Below are 24,969 nucleotides of genomic sequence, written 5' to 3' on the forward strand. Positions count from 1 at the left end.
ATTTTAAGCGAATTTTGAGCCAAAAATGTTTTAAGTCAACTGGAGACTTGAAATGAAAAAGAACCACATAAACAGCATTGAACTATGTATTAAGAAATATATATTAGGATTTATTTTTTTGTGTTTGTAACGTTGGAATTACTCTTTGACTTTAGAAGTATTCCTTTAGTGCCTACTCTGTGCTGAAGGGCATTGTGTTCCTTTTTTTTTTCATTCCCTTAGTTTTTATATTTAGTTGGCCGGCAGATTATACTCTGTGTTCTTGAAAAATGACTTGAAATTAAATCCTTCTGTTTCCACAGTCATCACCCTGATCTAGGCTTTTATCACCTCATGTCTCAGTTAGTAAACACCTCATGTTTTACCACCTCCTATTTCTTTTCTAGTCAAGTACATTCCGGGTATAATTCCTATTTAGTCTTCCCTGAATATGATTTATATTATATTACTACTGTGTTCAGTAACCTTCCTATTGATTACTTGATAAAATCCAGACTCTTCAAGCTGTAAGTAGAGTAGCTCCACTAAGTAAACAGATGTGCCCAACTGTTCCTTACATAGGTCTACAGATTATCTTGGGTATGGACAACCAAATTGCAAGCTGTCTGCTTCAGTTAATAATCTAATTTCTTTCTTTTACCCTTTCTTTCTGTCTGTCTGGCTGTCTCTCTTGATCTTCGTATTTCTGTCTTCTAAGTTTTTATCTTTACAAAAGTTAAACGTGTACTAGTGTAAGAAGTCAAATAACCGTAAGATTTGTTACGCAAAAATATCGATTTCCCATCCTCCTTCCCACTCCTATTTCCTTCATCATAGACACCCACTTTCTTCTTTTAGCTGATTAGTTTAGATTTACCTCCATTTCCCTAAGTAATATATTTAAACTGCTGCTTCAGGCTTTTTTAATATGCTATTTTAGGCATAATTTCTTGAATATGTTTTGAATTCTTTCCCTGCTTCTATATGTAAGAGACGCATGTTAGAGAGGTGTGTGAGGACCAGTTGTGGGAGACCTTGAGTGTTTGGATAAAGGGTTAGGATTACTTGTTAGAATGGACATCTGTGAGCCAAAAGGTGATCTTGTGTATAAGGGCTTTTTAAGAAGATAAATCCAGCAGGGGTGTGTAGACTGAATTAGAGGAAGAGGAAAGTGACCGATTAGGCAACTATTTTGATTGTCTAGGGGTAAGAGGCTGAATGCCTAGATTAAGATGTTAGTTGTTAGGGGCCGGCCCAGTGGCGCAGCGGCTAAGTGCGCACGTTCCGCTTCGGTGGCCTGGGGTTCACCGGTTCAGATCCCGGGTGCAGACATGGTACCGCTTGGCAAGCCATGCTGTGGTAGGCATCCCACATATAAAGTAGAGGACGATGGGCACGGATGTTAACTCAGGACCAGCCTTCCTCAGCAAAAAGAGGAGGATTGGCAGCAGTTAGCTCATGGCTAATCTTCCTCACACACACACACAAAAAAGATGTTAGTTGTTAGAATCTTGAGAAAAATTTTAAGCAAAAGGTATTTCCATTCTAAAAATAATAAGTAATATTTATTGAGTATTCCCTTTTTGTTGGGTACTATTTAAAGGGTTTTACCTGATTTTTTAATTTAAAATCCTAAAACCTTGTAAAACAGGCAATGAAAGATTTGGTAATTTGTCCAAAGTTACACGGCAAATAAGTGGCATAGTCCAGATTTGAACCATGCAATCTCAAAGCCTGTATGTTAATAATTATACTCCACTGCCTTCCAAGAATTCTTATTGATTGTCAAGAGGAAAACATTGAGTTAGGATTTAAAGCAAGTGTGATGGAAGAATATTTGTGATGTGGTTAACAGCAATAAAGAGGTCTGGTTCCTAATTAAAAAATTACAAATTAGATTTTAAATGTGCTGTTGGAGATAACATCAGGACTTTTAGTTTGATACGAGCTGTTGGCAGTTGAAGATATGGAAGCAAATGACAGTCAAAAGACAGCTTAACTTCAACATAAAAGACAAACAACCCAATTTAACAAAGGGCAAAAGACTGGAACCAGACACTTCACAAAGGAAAATATATAAATGACAAATTAGCACATGAAAAATTACTCAACCTTATTAGTCATCAGAGAAATGCAGATTAAAATCCACAGTGAGATAACATTGCTTATCATCTAGAATGGTTAAAATTTAAAAGACCAATAGTACTAAATGTTAGTGGGGATATGAAGCAACTAATATTGTCATACATTGCTGGTGGGCGTGTAACACGGTACAACCCCTTGGGAGAACGGTTTTTCAGTTTCTTACAAAGTTAAACATATATTTACTCTATTACCCAGTAATTCCATTCCTGGGTATTTACCCAAGAAAAATTAAAATAAGTGCCCATAAAACAACTTGTACAAGAATGTTCATAGCAACCTTTTTCACAAGCAGGAGCAGCTCAAATGTCCATCAATAGGAGAATGTATCCTGAAAAATAGTAATGCAGTGGAAGACGACATAGCAGTAAAAAGGAGTGAACTACTCATACATGCAGCAACACGAACACATCTTACAGACATGCTGAGGGAAAGAAGCTAGACACAAAAGGGTCTATACTGTTTAGTTCTATTTACATGAAGTTCTAGAACAGGCAACACTAATTAATGGTACTAGAAGTTGAAAAGGGGTTGTCTCTTTTCACTCTTTCTAGGGAGACAGGAGACTTGTCTGGAAAGGGGCAAGAGAGAACTATCTTGGGTGATGGAAATGGGTTTTTTTTTTTGTTTTGAGTGGTGGTTATACAGAGTATACAGTTATCAGATCTCATCTAAGTAACGCCATAGGAATCTGCATTTTATTGTACATAAATTATCCTTCAATAAATTCTTTTCTCTCAAAAAAGAGTTCAGTAGTAGAGGTATAGATTTGGGAATTATCTGCACAGAAGTGATGAGTGAATCTGTAATTAATAATGAGATCTCAGAGAAGAAGGCTAAGAAGTGCGTTGTGATTCTGCCTTCATTTAGAAGGCAAGCAGAAGTGGAATTGGTGAAGTAGAAGAGTTATCTTGAGAAATAAGAAAAGTTTCTGTCCTGATTAGCCAAAGGGGAGGGAGCTTGGAATGAAGGGGGATGTATTTGGTCATTACAACATCACAGATGACTTTGAAGAGAGTACTTTTCAATAAATTGGGGATAAAGCCAGATTTCAAGGAGTTATGGACACATGGCTGGTGAGGAAAGGGAGAAAGGTATTATAAAACTATTTTGAGGTTTTCAAGGTAGAAGGAGAAGAGAAGGAAAGAACTGAGGAATAATTAGGGTCTATAGAATTCAGTATTGTGTCATGGTTTTGTTTGTGGTGGTGGTCTTGGTGTTTGAAGAAGCTAGAAACGAAAAGAATACAGGCAGGAAGGCAGAGATAGTTGGTGAAACAGGGTCACAGAGTAGACAAGAGGCAGTGGGATCAAAAGCACAGATGGAATGGTTAGCTTAGAAGAGAGGAATTCCTCCTTCTCTGAGAAGATATGCCCAAGTACAGTCACAGAATTAGAGCTCATGGTGAGGATATGGCTACAGAGGTGCTTTGGGGTGAAATAGAAGGAAGATGAATTTGTTAATATAGAAGAGACTTAATTCATTCCGTGATGTAGCAAATGAGACATCAGGGAAAGAGCAGTACATTAGACACTGCACTGTGGGGAAAGGTTTAGAGCAGCTGGTGCTGCTCAGATGATAGTCAAGGGATGAAGAAAAGCGTCGATCATTAGCAGTGAGGGAGTCTCCGGTAGACGCACAGTCAGCAGCAGTGCTTTCCAACCCAGGAGGAGAAAAAGTAGACAGTATGAATGACTCAGGTTGGGGATTGGAATGGTAGAAAGTCAAATGCATATAGGAGTTGCTGTGGCCAGAGAGATCAGAGTTGAAGTGGCCGACCACAAGATCCAAGTTCAGGAGGGAGGTAAGTGAGGGATCTCATGAGTTGAGAAAATAGAACAGTGGAACAACTGAAGGTTATAAAGAGGGTGAAGTACTTTCGGGAAAAACATTCATATACAAAAAATAAAAACTCTAACCTTGAGCCCTATGTAACCTCCCAGCAGCTTGCCACTTTCAGGTTCTCTCCTGCTCCTGGCACTGATTGTCCTAACTGTGCCCTGCTAATTCAGGAAAGTCCTTAGTTCTTTGCACTCTCCTCATCTGCTGCTTCTTTGCACAGAGAGAGGTTTCCTGTGCCATCTGGTTTTCTTGCTTTATCTGTCTAGGTTTATGCCAAAAGGGTGATTTTGGAGGCATGCTGGGAGCGATGTACAGTGCATGATTCATACGTTATGAGGCTACGGTCTTTCTGCCCTTTATTTTTGTTTGGTTAATTAGATTGCACCTCATTCCATAAATAGTTGAAGTCTCTTTAAAGGAGAAAAATACAAAAACAATAGCTCTAAAATATAAATCAGAAAGAACTGACTCAGAAAATACATATAAGAGTAGAAAACAATCACGGGAGGTGAGGGTGGGAACACAAACATGCAGGCAGGAAGGGCCTAAGAGCTTCAGGTTTGGCTCTGAACTTTCTGGCGGTCAAAGTGAAAAGAAGATATAGTGCTACAGAATTTTATCTAGGAGAAAGAAATGTACCTATTCCTCAAAGAAAACAAACTTTTCTTGGCAGTAAATCCTAGAATAAACTTTTCTTTTGGAGGTTTCTTATAAGAGGTACTAAGTAATCCATCTTTTTAAAACAAAAATCCAACTAAAGCTGTTAAAACTTTTCAGGGGCTTTCATTGTTTTTGGAATAAAGTCCAGGTAACAAGGCTGACAAGGATGACTACACTCTATACACTCCAGCCTTAAAAACAGTAACAATAAAGATTATTATTTCTTGAACACTTACCTAATGTGTTAGGTATTGTGCTAAGTCCTGTACATATTCTGTGTCATTTCATCCTCTAAAAACTTTATAAGATAGGGACTATTAATATCTCCATTTTACAATAGAAGAAACTGAGGAATAGAGAGGTTAAATGATTTGCCCAAGTCACACAGCAAATAAGCAAGTAAGAGGCATAACCAAGGCTTGAAGCCATAGCCTGACTTCAGAGCCTGGGCTTTTGACTCCACTGCACTAAATGGTTGTATGCCTTCCTAAACTTCCTTGAATTTGCCAAGCTTCTTCTGTCTCAGTGACTTTACTCATTACTGTTTCTTCTGCCTGGAGGATTCTCTACCCTCTCCTCATCCCCTTATGCGTGTCAATTAATTGAATTGAATCTTGGTAGATATCATTAATGTTATCATTAAAACTAGACACAGGCAAAGCATGTAACACTTTTGTCCACTCTGGTGGGTATACTATTCTTGGTATAGCTTCTTATGTTGCTTTGGTCCTCTATTTCCTCCTTATCTCGAAACGGGAGTAGGAACCATTCCAGTCCCTGTCTTCAGTACTTTGGAAACTGGCCAGTAGATTTCTTACCAAATCTAATGACCAAATCTAATCTGATGATCACAAAACCCGTAATTAGGCTGATCTCCATATTGGTTCTCAAAATAGAACATGTAAATGTCTGATTCCAAATCCGTGCTCATGTTGATCTGGAGCCCTAGAAAGCCCTTGGCACTCTACGCATTCAGATGTTTCCTCTTTAAAGGCCTAGCTGAAGCTTCATCTCTTCAATAGGCTTTCTCAATTCTGTCTACATTGATTTCCTCTTATGAGAACATTATAATTCTCTTTCCTGCACAACTCATTTTAGAATTTGTCTACATGCTGCCTTTCCTTGTTATTTAACGTCTTCATGTGCATCATTTTATCTCTACTAGATTGTAAGCTTCTGCCGAGGACTTAGCACAATACGCAGCATTTTATGAACGTCAGTTGGATGAATGGTGTAATAGTCTCCTTTGGCTTTATACACCTTATTTACTAAGTGAAGCCAACAGGAGAACGCTGCCAGGTTAAGTAGTCTGAGGTACTTCTTTGTTCAGTTTTTGAAAGGGGTTTTCTGTTGGTTTACTCTTCAGGAGATAAACATGAATGAGGAAATACTAACTGAATCAAGGGAGAAAGTTGGCTTCCTCTAGTGTTCTGAGCAGTTTTTGAGTACTTACTGGTAGTTACCACCCTACAGTTACATTCTTTTTTCCAACTCCCACACCTGCCTAAAATAACCCTCTCAGAGTATAATGGTAAAGACGAGCAAATAAATTTAATCTGAGTAATTTTTGTTTTCCAATTCTTATATAGCAGTTAGTGCTCATCTCTGAAGAACATTATTTTCTTGATCTGGCAGCATGGAGTATGTAATGGCAAGTGAATTTGCTTAAAAGAGCCCTGGGTTATTTATAAATACAAGGTTTTGACTCTAAAATTTTCCTTTGAAATCATAGGTATGATTAATGAAAGTTACTCAAGATTCCTACATTCTTTAGAACTATTTCTTATATTTGTCCGTGTGCTCACATGCAGTAAATGGTGCAGAAATCTTAGGGTGGTCACCTTGTCAGACAATTTGGGCACTGTTCAAACAATTAAACCGGCAGTCAGCAGATTCCGGCCTGGTAATTAAATTACCCAGGGCCTTTGTTTTCAGATTTCTGCTCCTTGATATGCTGTGTCTTTCCAGGCCAAGCATGTGCTTGACGTTTATTGATTCATTTCCTGTCTTTCCCTTTCAATGATAACATATTAGGATACTGGCTGTGGTGATTGAAAAAGGGCTTTGTTTTAGCCAAAATACCTTTAGACGCTTGGTTACTCAGAGCACCTATGGGACAATTTTTGTGGCCTTTGGTTACTATCTTAATGGCATGTAATGTAATGGTAATGTTGGAAAAGTTGTTCATTGGCCTTTTATTATGAATTTAAGTAAACTTTGAAGGTTTTACTTTATAACACCAGTATGAGTCTAATTTAACTTTTAATTCTTTGAGTTTTTAAATTATTAACGAGGGTCCCAGTTGCAGTACGGCCTAAATCTGCCCTCACTTCTCCAATTTCTTGCTTTAGTTGCTTTAGTTTGGACCTTCATCGTTTCTCACTTGAATTACTTCAGCAGCCTAAGTTCTCTTTGCCTCCAGATTTGTCCCTCTTCTAATCCGTCTTCCATGTTGCTGTCAAAAATGATATTTCAAAAATGCAGACTGATGCTTGTCAGTTTTCTACTTAAAGTATTTCTGTGGTTCCCCATTGCCTTCAGTATAAAGTCAGAAGTTAGTATAGAATTGGTATAATGATGCAGCCCCATCTACCTTTCCAGTCACATCCCTGTCACATGTCTGATGAGCTTTATTAACTGAACATAATCTACTGTGCAGATGTATAGGCGAATGTTGCTTTCGCATGTCTGAGGATGGTAGATGTCAATGTAGAAAGATAGTAAATTAGTATGTGCTTCAGAAGAGGTATGCCAATGTTGAATTCATGCGGATAAAATTAGACTGTCCTTGGATAGAAAATTTAAGATCTTTCCTTTTGAATTTTTGTTAGACACGTATAACATAGTTACTGTTGAAGAGGTCAGATCTAATTGGATTATTTGTAAATCTTTCTAGTTAACTTTTAGGGAGACTAGTAAGTACATCAAAGAACCAGCATGATTCATGATTCACAAAGTTGTTGGTCTCCCCCTCACCTTTGTTTAAACTGAGTCAGACGTTAAAAGAAAAATCCAGAGTAAAGTCTATGTGCTAGCCCTAGATCTAACTCCTAATATAAACATCCTGGGGCAAGCAGTAGAACATATCTGAACCTCAGAGTCTTCTAAGAATGGGGAGGTTGTATGAGCTTGTTAAGTACTATGTGCTTGATACTGTGGTTAGTGCTGGGGATTTAAAAGAAAGAAAGAAATGAGTGACTTGACCACTGCCCTAGAAGAGTTCACAGTCAGTTTTCTAGGTCTAAAAGGCTGATTCTGTAAATCTCAGGAAACAGTTTAGTTTCTGAACATTTGATGAATGAAATGGATTTGTCAGAGATGATTAAATAGTTTTTAAGCTTCATATGTTTGGAAATATAAGCATAATAGGCCTTAATTGAATAGACAAGTTTCTGAAAAGCAATCCAGTTTTCCTGTTAACTTCTATATTAATTTCAGCTATCTCCTGCTGATTATTGGCAGCCTGCCTTTAGTTAGGGTTCAAAGCTGACATTCTGTGCTGTGAGCAGTGAGCTTCTCCCATGTCTGGCAGCTGCAGCTGCAGCTAGGCTACAGTGAAGGGAGAGAGAGAAGCATCAGCTATTCTGATCTTGGCCATAACCATACCCAGCCAAATTCTATTAATGTGAGGCTTTTGACAGTCTGTGTTTTCTATTTCTTTCAGAATGAATTTCTATTAAGTGAATCATTGTGTTAAGGAATTTCAATAAGACTGAATTAATTCAGAGAAAGCTACTTCTTTATTTGTGAAAGAGGAGAATCAGAAGTAGATTTTATCTGCTAATTAAGGTGATAAGAGGGATAGATTTCCTACTTAGGATAAAATGGGAAAACCATAGTCCACACAGGAAATGATCTTTTCTTCCCGTTTTGGAGAATATGCTTTCTGCTTTCAGAAAGAGGTCTCTGAGTGAGACCTCTGAGACCTTCTATTTCTGAAAATGTCTGCATTTTATTCTCGTACATGAATAGATAGTCTGCTTGTGCTAGTTGCTCATTGTCTATTTTTGTAAAATTATTTTTTATTTCTATCAAAGCAATACATTGTATATTGAGCGTCTGTTGTATATCAGACACAGTTCTAGGTGCTCAGAACACGTCAGTGAACATATAGTTCTTGCCCTCTTGGACTTACATTTTAGGGAGAGTGTTTCAGGTTGCGGGGGATTAAAAGAAAATGTACAATGTCAGTGTTTCCGAGAAGGTAAGGAGGATAGGGAAGCCAGGATGAAGACTGTTCTTTTATAAAAGGTTGTCAAGGAAAGCCTTTCTGATTTTTGAGCAGAAACCTGAAGAAAGGCTATATAAGAGCAAATTTTTTGATACCTTGTGTGCTTGGAGATCTTGCATGTCTACCATAATACTTAATAGTTTCTCTTGAAATAGAAATTTAAGTTGGAAATAATTTCCCTTAAGAATAATGAGGACATTGTTCCATTGTCCTGTGGTTTCCAGGATTGCTTTTGAAAAGCTTAAAGTGATCCAGTTCCTGAATCTTTGTTGTAAATTGTTTTCTGTCTATGAGCTTGTAAGATCTTCTCTTTGTCCCCAGTGTTCTAAAATTTCACAATGATGTGTCTTGGTGTAGGTCTGTTTTGTTTCATGGTGCTGGGCTCTTGGTGGCCCTTTTAGTCTGGAAACTCATATCCTTTGGTTCTAGGAAATTGCCTTGTATTGCTTAGTTGATGGTTCCCTTCCCTAATTTTCTCTGTCTTCTCTTTCACAAATGCCTATTCAGATATTGACCCTCCTCAACTGGCCCTCTAACTTTTTCTTTTTTATTCTCCTTTTTCCATATTCTTGTCTTTTTGCTCTGCTTTCCAGGGTATTTCATAAACTTTTCCTTCCAAGTTTTCTTCTGCTATTATATTTTTAAAATCTATGAGTTTATTTTGTTCCCTGATTGTTCCTTTTAAAATAACACCCATTTTTGTTTGATAGTTTTACAATGTCTTAGCTCTATGAGAACAACAATAATTTTGTTATATTTTCTTCTCTTTACATACTCTATTTTTTCCTCCAAGTTGGTTTTTCTTTTTACTATTGGTGAGTATGTTTTGGTCTATATATTTTATCTTAGGAGGTTTCTTTAGATGATTATCTGACATATTTGGTTGTCAATTCCTAGGTAAGAGCAAGGAACTAAGAAACTGGGTACTAAGAAACTGACTGTAAACTAAGCCAGGAGTGGATGGGATTTGTCAGCTATGAATTTTACTATGGGAATGATATTACTGTTCTTTTATTGGAGATTCCCAATGTTTGTATCTTTACTCTTAAGTTGATAGAGTCCCAGGAGAAGATTATTGCAGTCTTCTACCCAGAAGGTAAAGGCCTGGTTGCCATTTTGGCCTCATGGGTAAGGAAGGCTGAGGCATGTCAGCATCAAATATGCCTGTTTACTTAATCTCCCTGTTTTCAATGTGGTATCCCTGTCCTCAACTGTGCCTAGGATCCTTAAGTCTAGAAACCCTTTGTTTCAGTCTCTCAAGAGACACAGCCTCTAGATTTCTACTGGAGTAGAAGTCAGGGCAGTCACCCAATTACATAGAATGAAAGATGAAATCTGGGAATTGAACCACTTCTTAAAACATCTTCAATGGATCACCCTTATTTTAGCTTCATTCACGCAGACTTTCAGAGCTCCTTGTGCCATCTTCCTGAGTCTTTGGGGGGTTTGCTGGATAAATTATATTGAGTCAAGGCATTTTCCATTGCTGAGTAGATTATGTTGAGTCAAGTATTTTCCATTGCTGAGGCTTCAGGTTTCTCAAGTTGATTGAGTTTGTATTTCAACAATTAGACTTTTTATTTCCAAGTTCTCTCATTGATTTCTTTTTCTCATTTCCTATTTTTTCTTCGATGTGATATATTCCCTTATTTCTGGGAAGATATTAAACATATATTTATCTCTAATGTTCCTCTTTTTCTCCTCACTATATTTTCCTTTAAATACTTGAACATAGTTATAATAACTCTTTTAATGCCATTGTCTGATAATTCCATCATCTGTCTCATTTCTGAGTCTGTTTCTATTGTCTGTTTTTCTCCTGGTTATAGGTTACATTTTCCTGCTTCTTGGTGTGTCTAATACTTTTTTTTATTGGATGATGGACATTGTGAACTTTACATTGTCAAGTCTCTGGATTTTGTTGTCTTCCTTTAAAGAGTATTGAGCTTTGGTAGGCAGTTAAGTTACTTAATAGTTCTGTTTGATCTTTTCAAGTTTTGTTAGGGTGGGTGTTAGAGTATAACCATTACAGTAGCGATAGCTTGGCCTCACTACTAAGGTGTGGTCCTTCTAAGGTCTCTGCTGAATGCTTTGAATGATCAATGAGAACTCTCCCCTTTAGTTGGTGGAAATTTGAATGATTCTCAGCCCTACGTGAGCTTTGGGAACCATTCAGCTCGTGGCAGCCTAGTTGTTCTCTGCCCAGCCTTGTAGAATTTCGTCGTGCACAAACGTCTTAGAATTTAGCAAAGAATTAATGGCACTCTTATGAAGATTTGTGAGTTTTTGTTTTTTTTTTTTGTAGCTCCCTTCTCTCCAGAACTTTGCCCCACATCTTCCAGAAACCTCAGACCTCTTGAATTCTAATTTGTCTCCTCTACTCTGCAAGACAACCATGCTTTGCTTGGAATCTCTGTCCCTGCTGTGAATTCCAGAATGTGCCTCCAGACAGAAAGCCAGGAGGTCGTAGGCCTCACCTCATTTGGTTACCCTCTCTCAGGGATCACTGTCCTATTTGCCTATTGCCCAGTGTCTGAACACAGTTGTTTTACATGTTTTGCCCAATTTTCTAATTGTTTTAAATGAAGGATACATCTGGTTTCTGTTACTACATTATGGCTAGAAGAAGTCAACATAGTTATTTTTAAATCCTATTCCAGTTTATATTGTTTCTTTGGGTGGGTTCTTCATTTGTTGAGCTTGTTCTCTGCCTTAAATGAGATTTATATTCCTCGAGAGTTTGCTCATTCTTTGATTATATATTCATCTTTATAATGGAAATTCTTTGTCATATTCGGTCTTGACTCTATTTATGCAGCATACTTGGGAAGAGGGCTAAGACCTGCTATTGGAGTTTTCACTCGATTTTCAGTGAGAGGGAAGGAGTGAGTAGAAAATATTTCTGGGCTAGGTATCCTGGTGGCTGATCTGCTGGGAATGAACACTTCCCTCTCTTTCTAGGTGTCACCAGCCACCCAGGACACTGCTCTGTCTCTTTAAGATCTTATACACATTGCTCCCTCCTGGGAGGAGGCACTCAGTAACGTCTCTCACTGCCAGGGGTGTTGTGCAGTGGATGAATACGGGCTGATTTGACTTGGCTGCACCCACTGTGGTGTTCTAACTAATAATGCTGTTGACTGCCCCTTGGCCCTTTTCTCTTCCTCTATTCCACCTTTGGGCATAGAGCACTGGTAGTTCTGTTGCCGTTTTTTATATCTGTATTACCTCTGCAGATCCACGTTGATCTTAGTCTGTGATTTTCCTCTTTAGTTTGATTTAGTCTGTTGTAGATGACAGAATATTCCCCGTTTCTAGCTCTTTGATTTTTTTTGTTTTTGTGACCACTAATTAATTTTCTGTCATTTCCAGGATTTGATGTGGGAGGGGAAAACTAGGCAGTTCTCAGTCTGCCATCTTGAAACAGGCAGAATAATCTCTTTTGATCCTGTCCATGTTCAACCATTTTTAAATAGATTTGCTTTTCATTAAATATCATGGTTTGGGGGGGGGGGGGTTAAAATAAATATCTAGCTTTACTTTTGGTAAAATAAACATTAAATACTATAACATTTGTCTTTGCTTCTTTATCCCATTATGAACCATTTATTTGGCTCTTCATTCAGAAGTGATTATTGTTTCTTATCTAGATATTTGAGGGGGAGGAAGAATTAAAGATACAACTGTGCTATAATATGTATGTGGTGAGTGCTGTTAGAAAATACAAGAGAAGTTCTGTAGAAAATCAGAAAAAAAATAGACAATGATTAACAAGCAGAGATAATATCTGCAGGCTGTGGAGTTACAAACTCAGTGGTAATATAGCATCTGGTAAAGGTCACCAGTGACCTACTGGTCAAATTTACTTGCTTCTTTTTAGCCCTCATTCTTTGTCTTCACTGCACAACTTGGCACTTAGCAAGCACTCTGTTCTTCTTGGGAATTTTCTTTTGTGACAGGTTTCTTTTCCTGCTTTTAAGACTTGTCTGTCTCATTTTCCTGTTCCCTAAGAGAAGGAGTTCTGTGTATTCTCTCACTGTGAGCTCCTCTATTCTGAAGCCTTCAGTGCCTCTAGGAAGATCATCTCAGATCTTTGACCTGAGCCTTTACGTTAGCCTAAACTCCAGATCCTTACTTTCTGCCTTGATATCTGGAAAATGAGTTACAAAGCTGAACACATTACCTTCTCCTCATCTAAATAAGCTTTTCCTGTGTTCAAATTTCTGTCACCAGTTTGCCCATTCTTACCACCACTGAGTACCTTTGACTCATCCTTCTTCATGTTTATATCTAGTTAGTTGCTTAGTCTTACTAATTTTCCTTAGAAATATTTCTCATTTCTGCTCTTTGCTTTGTATTTTCATTGCCTTAACCCTAATTTAGTCCCTCATTAATTCACTTCCGGCTCGTGATTAGCATTCCAAGTGCTCTCTTGTCTTTAGTATTCCCTTATCAGTCCTGCCTATGCATGGTTGCCAGTTTAATCTAAAGCTAATTCATTCACATTCTCATGATTTTGTCTGTTGTAAAGCAGCATTGTCAGTTTATATATCTTTCTCCTATCCCACTGTGATTTTCCTTAGGGCAGGATCTGTATATTACTCATTATCCCTATCCTCAGCACCCAGGAAAGTAGCACATGACAGGCACTTAGTAGTTGAATGAATGAGGTAAGACTTGTTTTGCTTTTAAGGTATATTATGTTTTAACATGTGGAGTAGTCAGGCAGTTATTAAAAATGTATGAATAGATTTTGTTTTTCAATAACAACTTTTTGATAATAGACTACTAATTTGTGAACATTGATTTTACTGATTCACGAAAAGTAGGCAGTACCTTTAGAACCAAAAAAAAACCCCACCCACATTGTAGTAAGATAATATATTTAATGTCTGCCACAGTGTCAAACAAATATAGAAAATCCTATTTTTCGAAAAGGAACTAAGAAAAAGGGAAACATTTTTCCTAACATATTGGCCACATGGCGTTATATCTCATTTTCTAAGTGACTGCTCTCAGCATTTCTACTGCCAATAGCAGTATTATTATCATTGATTTCAAAAAATTCAAATTTGCTTGGAATGAGAAAAGATCTGTTGCACATTCACCTGTTAGTTTATTTCCAAACTTATGGTCTAAATGTACAGTATGTTTCATGCTGCAAAATATGAAGGAATCTGAAAAAGAGGAAAGCTAAAAGATTCAAAAATCATCATAAGGTTTTGCTTCTATGTGGTTTGAGGAATTTAATGTACAAATTTAACACTGCTTTGTTAACTAACACTTAAAAACTTTCTGGGGGCTGGCCTGGTGGCACAGCGGTTAAGTGCGCACGTTCCGCTTCTCGGTGGCCCAGAGTTCGCCGGTTCTGATCCTGGGTGCGGACATGGCACCACTTGGCACGCCATGCTGTGGTAGACATCCCACATATAAAGTGGAGGAAGATGGGCCAGGTGTTAGCTCAGGGCCAGGCTTCCTCAATAAAAAAAAAGAGGAGGACTGGCAGTAGTTAGCTCAGGGCTAATCTTCCTCAAAAAAAAAACCACTTTCTGGACCTCTACTATTTATTACAATTGGAATGCAAACAACATGGTTAGAAAAATTAGAAAACCATAAAACCCATTTTTGTTTTTTATTCCTGTCCAGTCGTTCTTTATTTACATTTTTCCTTTTTTATAAAATTGAAGTATAATTTATGTACAATAAAGTGTACAGATCTTAAGTTTATAGCTTGATGAATTTTCTACATATGTATCATCTTAGGTAACCATCTCCTAGGATAGGATATAGAACATTTCCATCACCCTAGAAAGCTCCCATATGTTCCCTCCCAGTCCATATCCCCACAAGCCTAACCATTAGCTTTATCTTTCCCACCATAGATTAGTTTTGCCTGCTTTTGAATTTCAGATAAATGGAATAATTCTCTATTGTGCATACTACTTTTACTCAACCTCATGTCTATGAGATTCATCCGTGTTATATGTATCAATAGTTCATTCTTTTTCATTGCTGTTGTTATTTTTAAGTTTACCTTTTTTCACAAAAGTAATATATTTATTGAAGAAATTTTGGAAAATATATAAAAGCTAGGGGTGAAGTTGGGGAGAAGGGAGAAAAAGACCCTTTAGTGCCCCAAGACAAATATTTCTAAGTTTTGGGTTATTTCCTTCCACTTTTATTCTTTGTGTATACGTATAGTTTTTTATAGTTGGAATCATGATATTTAAGTTACATAACAATTTTTTGTTACATAACATATAAGTATTTTGGGAATCAGCAAACAAGGCCAGTTGTCTTTCTACTTAGCCCTGGCTGAAATTACTAATGGACTGGAATTTTCATTTATTCATTTAGTACAACAACGAATATTTGTTCAGCTTCAGCTCTGTGTCAAGCTGTTTCAGTCAAGCCCTGTTCCAGTCACTGTTCTAGGTGCTAGGAGTAGAGCAGTGGACAAGACAGGCCAACTCCTGCTCTTAGGGAGGTTACAGTGAATGGACATTAAACAAGCAAAGTAAACAAGAAATTTTCAGGTAGCAGCAAGTGCGGTGAAGATAATACGTGGGTATGGAGCGATAGGAACTCTCATATACTGTTGGTAGTGTGTAAATTATTAGGTAAAATCAAGAGTAAATATACCCTGTGACCCAGAAATTTCACCCTGTTTCATATACGTATAAGCTAGGATGCACCTAGAAGAGTGTTCATAGCAGTATTATTTTTAATAGTTCGAAGCTGGAAACACCATGTCCACCAACAGTAGAATGGATAAACACATTGTAGTATATTCATGCGGTGGAGTACCATACAGCAGGGAAAACCAATGTACTACACTCTGTGAATGATGCTTAAAAACACGTTGTTGAGGAAAAGAAAACAGACACAGAAGAACACATTCTATTCATACAAAAACTAAGCTGTGTTGTTTGGGGATACCTACTTAGATAGTAAAATTATTTTTAAAAGATGAAGTGATTACCATAAAAGTCAGGACAGGGGTTACCTCTGGGGAGAAGGACAAGTTATGATTAGGAAGGGGAATGAGGGGGAGGCGCTTCTGGGGTGCTGCAAATGTTCTATATTTTGACCTTGGTGGTAGTTATATGGGTATTTATAATAATTCATTAAACTGCATGTTTATGTTTTAAGCAGTTTTCTGTTTGTGTTTTATATTTTGAGCAAAGCAGTGGGATGATAGCATAAGTATAGTTTGTGTGTATGTGTGAGAGATTTGACAGATTTATTGAGGTACAGTTGACATACCATAAACTATAAATTTAAACTATTCAACTGGAAAAGTTTGGGCATATTATTAATCCATGAAACCATCAAAACAATGAATGGGTCCAGCATCCCCGAAAGTTTCCTCATGTCCCTTTATAACCCTTCCCTGTCACCTCTTCCTCCTCATCCCTCACCCCTGGGCAACAAGTGCTCTGCTTTCTGTCACTGTAGACTAGCTTAGTTCTAGTAGTTTATATAAATGGAATCATATAGTATATACTCTCATTTTTGTCTGATTTCTTTTGCTCAGCATAATTATTTTGAGATTCATCCAAGGTGTTGTGTATATCAGTAGTTCATTGTTTTTAGTGCTGAATTGTGTTCCCTTGTTTGGATATACCACAATTTGTTTATCCGTTCACCTATTTATAGATATTTGAGTTGTTTCCCGTTTCTGGCTATTACAGATAAAATTGCTGTAAACTTTCATGTACAAATTTGTGTATACATATATGCTTACTTTTCTCTAGTACTTTTCTCTGTTTCCTAGATTAAATACCTAGGAATGGAATGGCTGGATCATATCATAAGTGTATATTTAACTTACTAAGAAATATAAATATACTTTTATACCCCCTCTAATATCTCATGAAAATATTTTCAAGTCAATAAATATATTTCTTTAAAATTATTTTAAATCATTATGTAGTAGTCTGTCAATTAAATTTGACATAATGTGTTTCACCAGTTCATTGTAGGTGGGCATTTAGATTTTTTCCACATTATAAATGTTACCATAAACGTCCTTGAAACTAAATCTTTGACATGTTCTGAATTATTTCTTTAAGATAAATGACTAGAAATGAAATTACTTGGCCAAACAACCAAGCTTTTGTTATAGATTGCCTTCTAGACATGTGACAAATTAAATCTTCATCATTCAGATTTTTTCATTTGAATACTAGATTTGTGTCAGATACAGTTAGTCAAAATAATATGTTAGATACAACTAATCAAAATATTCCCTTTGTGTAATGAAGCATTTTTATTTTTCTTTCTTTAGGACTTACAGGTGAAAATAAGTCTAGAGTCTTAAAAATGATTTGTTCAATTTGTATCATATAATAAATGAAATTTCTCTTTCTGAATCAGATGTAGCTGTGAAAGAATTACCCTTAGAATTAGGGAATCTGTAAAATTAAGAGATAAATTGTTCAGATAAAAAAATAAATTACAGAATAGTATGTATGGTATGATTACATTTAAATTTTCAAATATATTATTGTTATTTAATACTGTTTACTATTTAAAGCTGTTTATATAATATATGGTTCATATTGATGTGATATATTTATATAACAGTATATTTATACACACAATGTTTATATTTCATTATGCATACATATTTTCATAGACATAAGGAAAAGTTTAGAAAATATGAATTGAGTTGTACAATGGTGTGTATGAGGGGTGGGATTATGGGGGCTTTCATTTGTATTTTGTGTGTTTCTATGTTTGAAGTTTTTTCACAATGAGTATACACAGCTTTTATTATTGAAAAAACTCATATCTTTTCATTTGGGAAAATATGAGGTACCTCTACAAAAAAGTTCAGAAGAGATTTTAGAGTGTAGACCTTTTGGAGAAGGTCCAACTAGATAAGAGGCTATGATAAGTATATCCTATTGTTGGAATATGTCTTGTTTACCAATTGTGGTCTCCCAGTCAGTGTTTGCGATCTTGAATTGTTAGTCAGCAAAATGAATACTTTTTTATTCTTTCCTAAATTCTGTCAGGCTACACATATTTTATAATTGATATGTTATGTAGCTTGTCAGTTCCAGTGTTCTAGCACCTATTATATTTCAGCATACTGCAGCTGGTTAGGGTGGTGTCACATAGTTTCATTCTTTTTTCCTGCACATTTGTCTCTCCATCTGTGAGCACAGCATTTTGTTGATCCTTGCACATATTCCTTGTATCTGTCTATACGCTGACTTTGAATCTGCTCATCGTACACTTATATACACTTTAGTTGGTGACCGCTGTGTTCTAAAATAATATATTGTTATTGTGAATACGAAGCAAATTATTTTTTTCCCAGATCAGGTAACATCTTGTCTACAAGATAACCACAGGTAACTAGTGAAGGTGTTTGAATACTTCAATTTTATAGTACTATAGTGGAAAAGTCACTTAGCTAGATACCAGGAGACCCGTGTAATTATCCCAGCTCTGTTATGTACTTAGGAAGTAATGCTTGCTGAGGTAACCTACCAGAAAATGAACATTCATTCATTCGTGAGGATTAAGTGATACACTAATGTATGTGAGAGTATTTTATAAATGATAAAGGACATTGCAGTTGTGGTTCTGACGTCTACATCTACTTTTGTTATTATGCGACTTGGGAGTCCTTGTGCTGGCACAGGGAGTGGTGGTGGTGTCATGGTGCTGGGAGTACAGAAGGAAGATACTGCTAGTACGTTCTCAGCATCACTTTTTCATAGCTAACAAGATCTTTTCTCCAGAATAGCTCTTTCATTTAAAAAAAATTTAACTGTTCTAGAAGCACTCATAAGTCTTTGCACATCCCAAAGTAGATCTTGGAAATGAAGAGAGACAGAAAAATATCGTTTTGTGGTTTACTAATAAACATAACTCAAATGCAGTAGTATCATCTCAATATAAGCTATAAACAGTTCATTAGTCCCGAAAGCCTTATTGCTTGTCTGTGATTCTGTAGATCCTTCTCCCATAAAACATTGGATTAGTAGATAAACATAGTTGATGTCAATATACTAACCAGCTAAAATGTCATTTAATATCCATAATTTAGATATATTTTAAATCTTAGCTTTAGCAATTAATTATCTTTTCTTTGGCTTTTCTGAGTAACCAAATTTCAACCCATGACTTGGTTAAACTATCTCTGTTATGAAGTGTCTGAACAAGTAGAAGAAAATCTCTGATCTTTATGAAAACACATGACTATAATTATCAGTAGTTATATATTCTTCCTGCTATCTTTGAGACCTTGAGAGAAGAATTTTGACCTCTGTATTGAAAGTCAGCGAGAAAAAGCTGTGGTGAAAATAGCGTTCCCCTAAAAAGCAGGAATCTTCATGCTTATCATTTTTTAAATATTTATTGTGCACCTATTACAGAAATTATAATAATATAATGCTCTGTTAAGAGTTATAAAATCTTTGGCTTGGGTGTTAGTTTGGGAAAAGTAAAGGCTAGGCATCAATAACTGAAAATATTATAAATGTTTTGTTGATCTTCTTAAATAGTCATTCTCAACCTCTTCCATTTTTTCTATTCAGACCTCCAGTAATTCAAACATCAAAACATAAATTCTTTGAATTGACATGTTGCTTGTTTTTCCCTAAGTTATTTTATGTTTAAAATAGGAAAATTGCTTTGGATAAAATTATATAAGGTAAATGAAAGTAAAAATAATAGGTTGTGTTCAATACAGCTAAAACCAAAGTGATCTCTGCTTCTATGTTTACCTAAATAATATGGCTGGTCTCAGTAGGCATGATTTTTCTAGAAATAGTGCTGTTTCATTATGAGTTTCAGCATAGAGTTTTCTACCTTTGATTTTATATATATAAAAATAAAATTGATTCTCACTGCTTTTAGTGAACCTCTTTTGTTAAGAGTACTTCTGAGTTCAAGTTAGATTTATAATATTAAGTTGCCTCAAGCTACATATTCTTTGCTGAAAAGCTTGATATCTCACATGTCATATGCAAGGAAGATTAGTCTTTAATTCACTAGAGTAAAGCAAAATTAAATAAAGGTACATTAAATTTGAGTTATTAATGCAGTGACCTGTAGGAATTAGATAAGCTTTAACTGAGTTTTAATGGGAAACTGGCTTGTTTTTAGTTTTAGCATTGTTGGGCTTTCTCAAGATAAAATAATGCACTTCTTTTTAGTCCAGTGATGTGTGTAAAGGTAGCCTTTGTTTGTACGTTCATTCGTTCCTTCAACAGACATGCATTGAACACCTACAGTATGGCAGGCACTTCAGTTTGATTAATTTGCTTCAGTATAATAAGTTGTGATTTTGGCTTTGTCAGTGGCAAATATATTACCTGGCTAGGATGACTTTGCAGGTTCTGTAGCTTGCTTTTGGTGGGCTAATAATTTTAATGGAAATAATGTGCTACTCCAAACCATTACATAAATGCTACATAAGAGTAATTATTAGCTGTACCAATAAGCCAATATCAGCTCTTTATACAGCTATGTGTCTCATATAACTTTATCATTGAAGATGATTCATAGGTGCTTCTAAGATCTCATATACACACAGTTTGTTCCTCAAGCAAAAAGAGGAAGGTTGGGAACAGATGTTAGCTCAGGGCCAATCTTCCCCACCAGAAAGAAAAAATAAATAAATAAAATAAAAGATAAAAATCTGTCAAATTTATTGCGTATACACTGACAAACATACAGTAATAAAATGGATAAATATTATTTATATATATGTATTGTTTAAATACATATACATTGTTACATATATGACAATGTAATCAAATCCTGAGTTAACACAGAAAACATATAACTTTAAATCTTGTCATTGGATACTCTAAATCTATAAGATTTAGTATAAGATTGGTGGCTAGGGAGCTGTGGCCAAAATTAATCACTTCTGACTTTTTAACATCTTTATAGTCAAATGGGTCACTCATATGTGGCAGGGTTGAGGGGAGGGGAAGAATGACAGAAATTGGTAGAGCACCAAAATCAAATCTCCTAGTTTGCAATTTTTTCCTAAGAATCCTGGTTGATAGACGGGATGTCTTTAATATTATCTTGGTACCATGGACTGCTTTTGACTCACTACTCCAATTTTTTAAAAGTTGTCATGAAAAACATGGACCACTTGTGATGTGAATGAGAGTAACTTGAATTCTTGTAACAGGGCATTTAATTAGTATAAGTGCTTGGAGAAACAGAACCAACCAGATTCAGATGACTTTGATTAGAAAAGCCAATTTTTTAATTTTGTTAATAATGCTAATAACAATGACATTTATTGAATAAATATTATAAAATTGTCATCATTAACATCAAAATTATATTGGATAACTAATCAGATTTCTTGGGTATGGGATCCAAGGCTCTGCATTTTTAACAAGCTTACCAGTGTGATTCGTATGAAGACTAAAGTGTGAGAACCACTGCACTACACTATACTGCTACACAATTTGAGTATGTAAAGACAAATAATAAGGACTTACGGGTAGGAGGATGAAGAATAGTCCTGATATTGGGAATGATATGTATGAAACCATGGAAGTGTGAAGAACTTCCACATGTACTGGCAATATTTCTAATATTGGAAAACAGTTTGCAATATAGAGGACTTAGAGAACTGTGAAGTCTAAATTAAAGATTAGGACAGTGCTTTAGAAAAGAAGGAAGTTCCCAGGAGATTGAACAGAGCTGGGTGCTAACTTTTCCTGCTTCATGAACACCTTGCTCACATCCGTATCCTAATGCTAAAGCATTGTATTTCAGCTGTCTTCTTCCTTCATTATACTGTGTTCTTGAGACTAGATATTCTATTTTATTCATTGTTGTGTCCCCATCCCTTAGCCTACTCCCTAGTACATACAGATCCTTAATAAATGTCATATTATCTCACTTTTTTCTTTTAAAACTCCTAGAAGACCCAAACTGGGCTGGAGTCCTTTCTGGGCCAACTTTTAGCAATTTGAGAGTCTTGAGCATTACCTTCCTGTCCAGACCCACAGATCCAAGCAGGAGCTTCAAGCTGTGACTTGGCTTCCTTGAACCAATTATTGAAGTTTAACCCAACCTTGAACCCTGAGTCTTTCCAGATGCCGCAGGAAGAATATTTCCGGAAAGACACAGCAGCCTCTTTTCCCTCTTGTTCAGCAATACTGAGAGAGGGCTCAGTAACTTGACCCTCAGTTTTGGGACCAACTGTCCTTCCCCTCCACCAGAAGTGTCACCCCAAGAGCAGAACAGATAGGACACCATCCAACAGTATAGGTAATAGGAAAAGACAGTATTGCTTCAATTCTGAAAAGACAATTTAATTGGAGATCCTTCAGTCACAGTACACATTATAAAAATAACTTTAGACTTGAATTTGAATGTTATCATTTCTGGAATCATTCTGGGAACCATAGAATGAGAAAAGCAGCTTCTCATTTTCCCTCCTCTGCTCAGAAATATTCAGTAACTTGACCTTCAGCCCTGGTACCATCCTTCCTCTGCAGTAGTACAATTGTTCCAACAACAGGAGAGAAAAGAACATCCAAGAAGAAGGGCAGTGGGAAAGGGAATTGACATTTCCCGAGGGAGGCTCCTAACACTGTGGTTTAATGGAGGCTTGTCTTCCTCTCAGTATGGAGATCAGATTGAATACAGACATGAATGTGCATATTGCTTTGCACAGAAGCTTTCTAAGAACTTAAAACAGTGAGAAATGGTCATTTGTAGCAACAGGATGCAGATTTATGCCAAAGAATCATATCAGAAAGTAGATTTGATCCAATTTCGGTGCCACTACCAAAATGTTCCACCAGCAGCTTTAGGATCACCTGGGACAAGCTGAGAGGTTTCTTTGATGTGAGCTGTCTGTTTACCTTCTCATATCTGTCATTCCTTCCCTTCTGTGTTATCTGCAGTTTGTAAGTTATCTGTATATATTGAATGCCTTTCTGATTTCACTTTGCTTTGTTTATTGATTAGCCTTTCTTTGGCACCTGCATGTGTGTTTTACAATTCTAAAGTCAATTATAACATGGACTCTGTTGTTAAGAATTTGAAACAAAAAACTGTGGGGAAAGCAAAAATAGAAATTATTTAGGTAAAACATGATTGTGATAAACTGTTAGTAAATATTTATTGCTCCGTAACAATGATCTTATTATTCATTCTTAAAGAAATAGCTGCTGTGTTATTTCAGTACAAAATAAACATGTTCAAAAGGCAGAAAAACTCTCAGAAACTCCAATGGTAGAACAAATCCTTATGTAAAACAAAAAGGAAAAAATCCTGGATGTCAGAGTTAGTCGCTGATTTCCTTTTCTCTGCTAAATGTTTCATTTACTTGTTGAAATCTCTGATTGTTAACTGATCTCCTCTGCTGCAAGTTTTTGCTCTTCGCAGTATAGAATGCTCCAAGATTTGAGTCGTTACTATTCCCATAGCATTTGGCCATCATCAGCTTGTTTAGCCAAAATAGGTACTGTTTACCTGCCTCTTTTTCTTTGCTTATTTCTTGACTCTTTTGTATGATTTTCTCACTTGTTGCTCTGTTTATGGTTCTGTCTATATGAAAACCCAATTATGAGTTATTTCAAATGCAAGGTAAATTATTTAATATTGTGCCATGTTTAAGCAGTATTAGAGTAACTTTTTTACGTGTTTTACAATTCTAAGACAGGCATCTCAAGTAGCTTTTAAATTAGTTCTCCACACCTAAATGCAAGTGAGAATGGTACATTTTTCTGCTTGTCATCAACTGCCTCTTCTCCTCAGTCTTAACCATGTTTCACTAACCATGTCCATCTGTTGTGTCTTATTAAGAATCTGTACACCCATCAGCTTCACACTTTTAGAGGAGTATAGTACAAAAGCCTCATGGAGAATATGACTTTATGTTTTATATGAGGTGAAATTTCCCTCCCCAAGTAAGACCTGGGTTTTTTTTCACCATAGATGCAGACTCTTTAGAAAATAATTATGAGTATCAAGTCTGATTTCAGAATACAAATTCCTTTGAGAGAAAATTTAATCAGAATATTTAAAATATTATTCTGCAGTGGAGCAAACGATTTATTAGATTTATCAGTGGATCCTTCATATATAAATATATATATATATTTATGATATATGAGGGACAGGATTTTTTAAAGATCTTTTTTTTTACTTAAATATTTAAATGAAACATTTTTCTTAGGCCAGCCCCAGTGGCCTAGTGGTTAAGTTTGGCATGCTCTTCTTCGGCAGCGTGGGTCAGTTCCCGAGCGCGGACCTGCACCACTCATCTGTCAGTGGCCATGCTGTGGCAGCAGCTCATGTACAAAAAGAGGAAGATCGGCAACAGGTGTTAGCTCAGGGCAAATCTTCCTCAGCAAAAGAAAAAACTATTTTTTTCTTCTTTGTTTGGTCACCTTATCTACCAGTGAAATCTGACATCTTAAACTTCTTTATAAAGGTCAGGGGATATCAGTAATTTTTCCATTTCTATTTTTTATATTAACTATCACTTAAAGTCTGTGTGTGGAATCTGCTGCTTGCTTTTTTGGCTGTGTATACAGAGGCTTTTGACAATGATAATGAGAGTGGTGATGGATGCTGTTGAAAGAACAATGGCGTGAAAAGCTTCTCTTGACTCTCTCATGCTAGGTAGGTTAGGTAAAGGTCCCTTCTTTGTGGTCACATAATGGCTTGTGCATATCTCTCAGTGCTATACTTGGCCATTTTATAATTATATGCTTCTAGGTCTGTCTCCCCTACTACTGAACTCCTGGGGGGCAAAAAATGTTTCTTACTTATATTTGTATTTCCAGTACCTGGCAGAGTGCTTAGTCTACAGCATATTGTAGATGCATATTGCATTTGTAATTTGTAAGTACATGTATGTAAATTGTAGGTATATACTATAAATGTTTATTAAGGAGTTGAGAGAATTGACTCTCTAACATTGATGATTACTGTTTTGAACTAAGATTGTGCTTCTGTGGACCAATAGCCAAAAACATATATAAATTGCTTTTAAACATTTCTCTGTTATTAATAGTTCTAGTTATTCATTTACTAGAGAATATATTATTTTTTAATTTACCAAGAAGTTTTAATGTCCTAAATGTATTCATATGTGGATAATT

General features: G+C 36.1%; 1 protein-coding gene across 3 annotated transcripts in view; it reads left to right on the forward strand.

Moving 5' to 3' along the window:
• SIK2 (salt inducible kinase 2) overlaps positions 1 to 24,969 on the forward strand; it is a 121,191-nt gene that overhangs the window by 21,076 nt on the left and 75,146 nt on the right. The gene's annotated exons all lie outside the window — the stretch shown is intronic.

This window comes from Equus przewalskii, chromosome 6 (genome assembly GCF_037783145.1).
Source record: "Equus przewalskii isolate Varuska chromosome 6, EquPr2, whole genome shotgun sequence".
Lineage (NCBI taxonomy): Eukaryota > Metazoa > Chordata > Mammalia > Perissodactyla > Equidae > Equus > Equus przewalskii.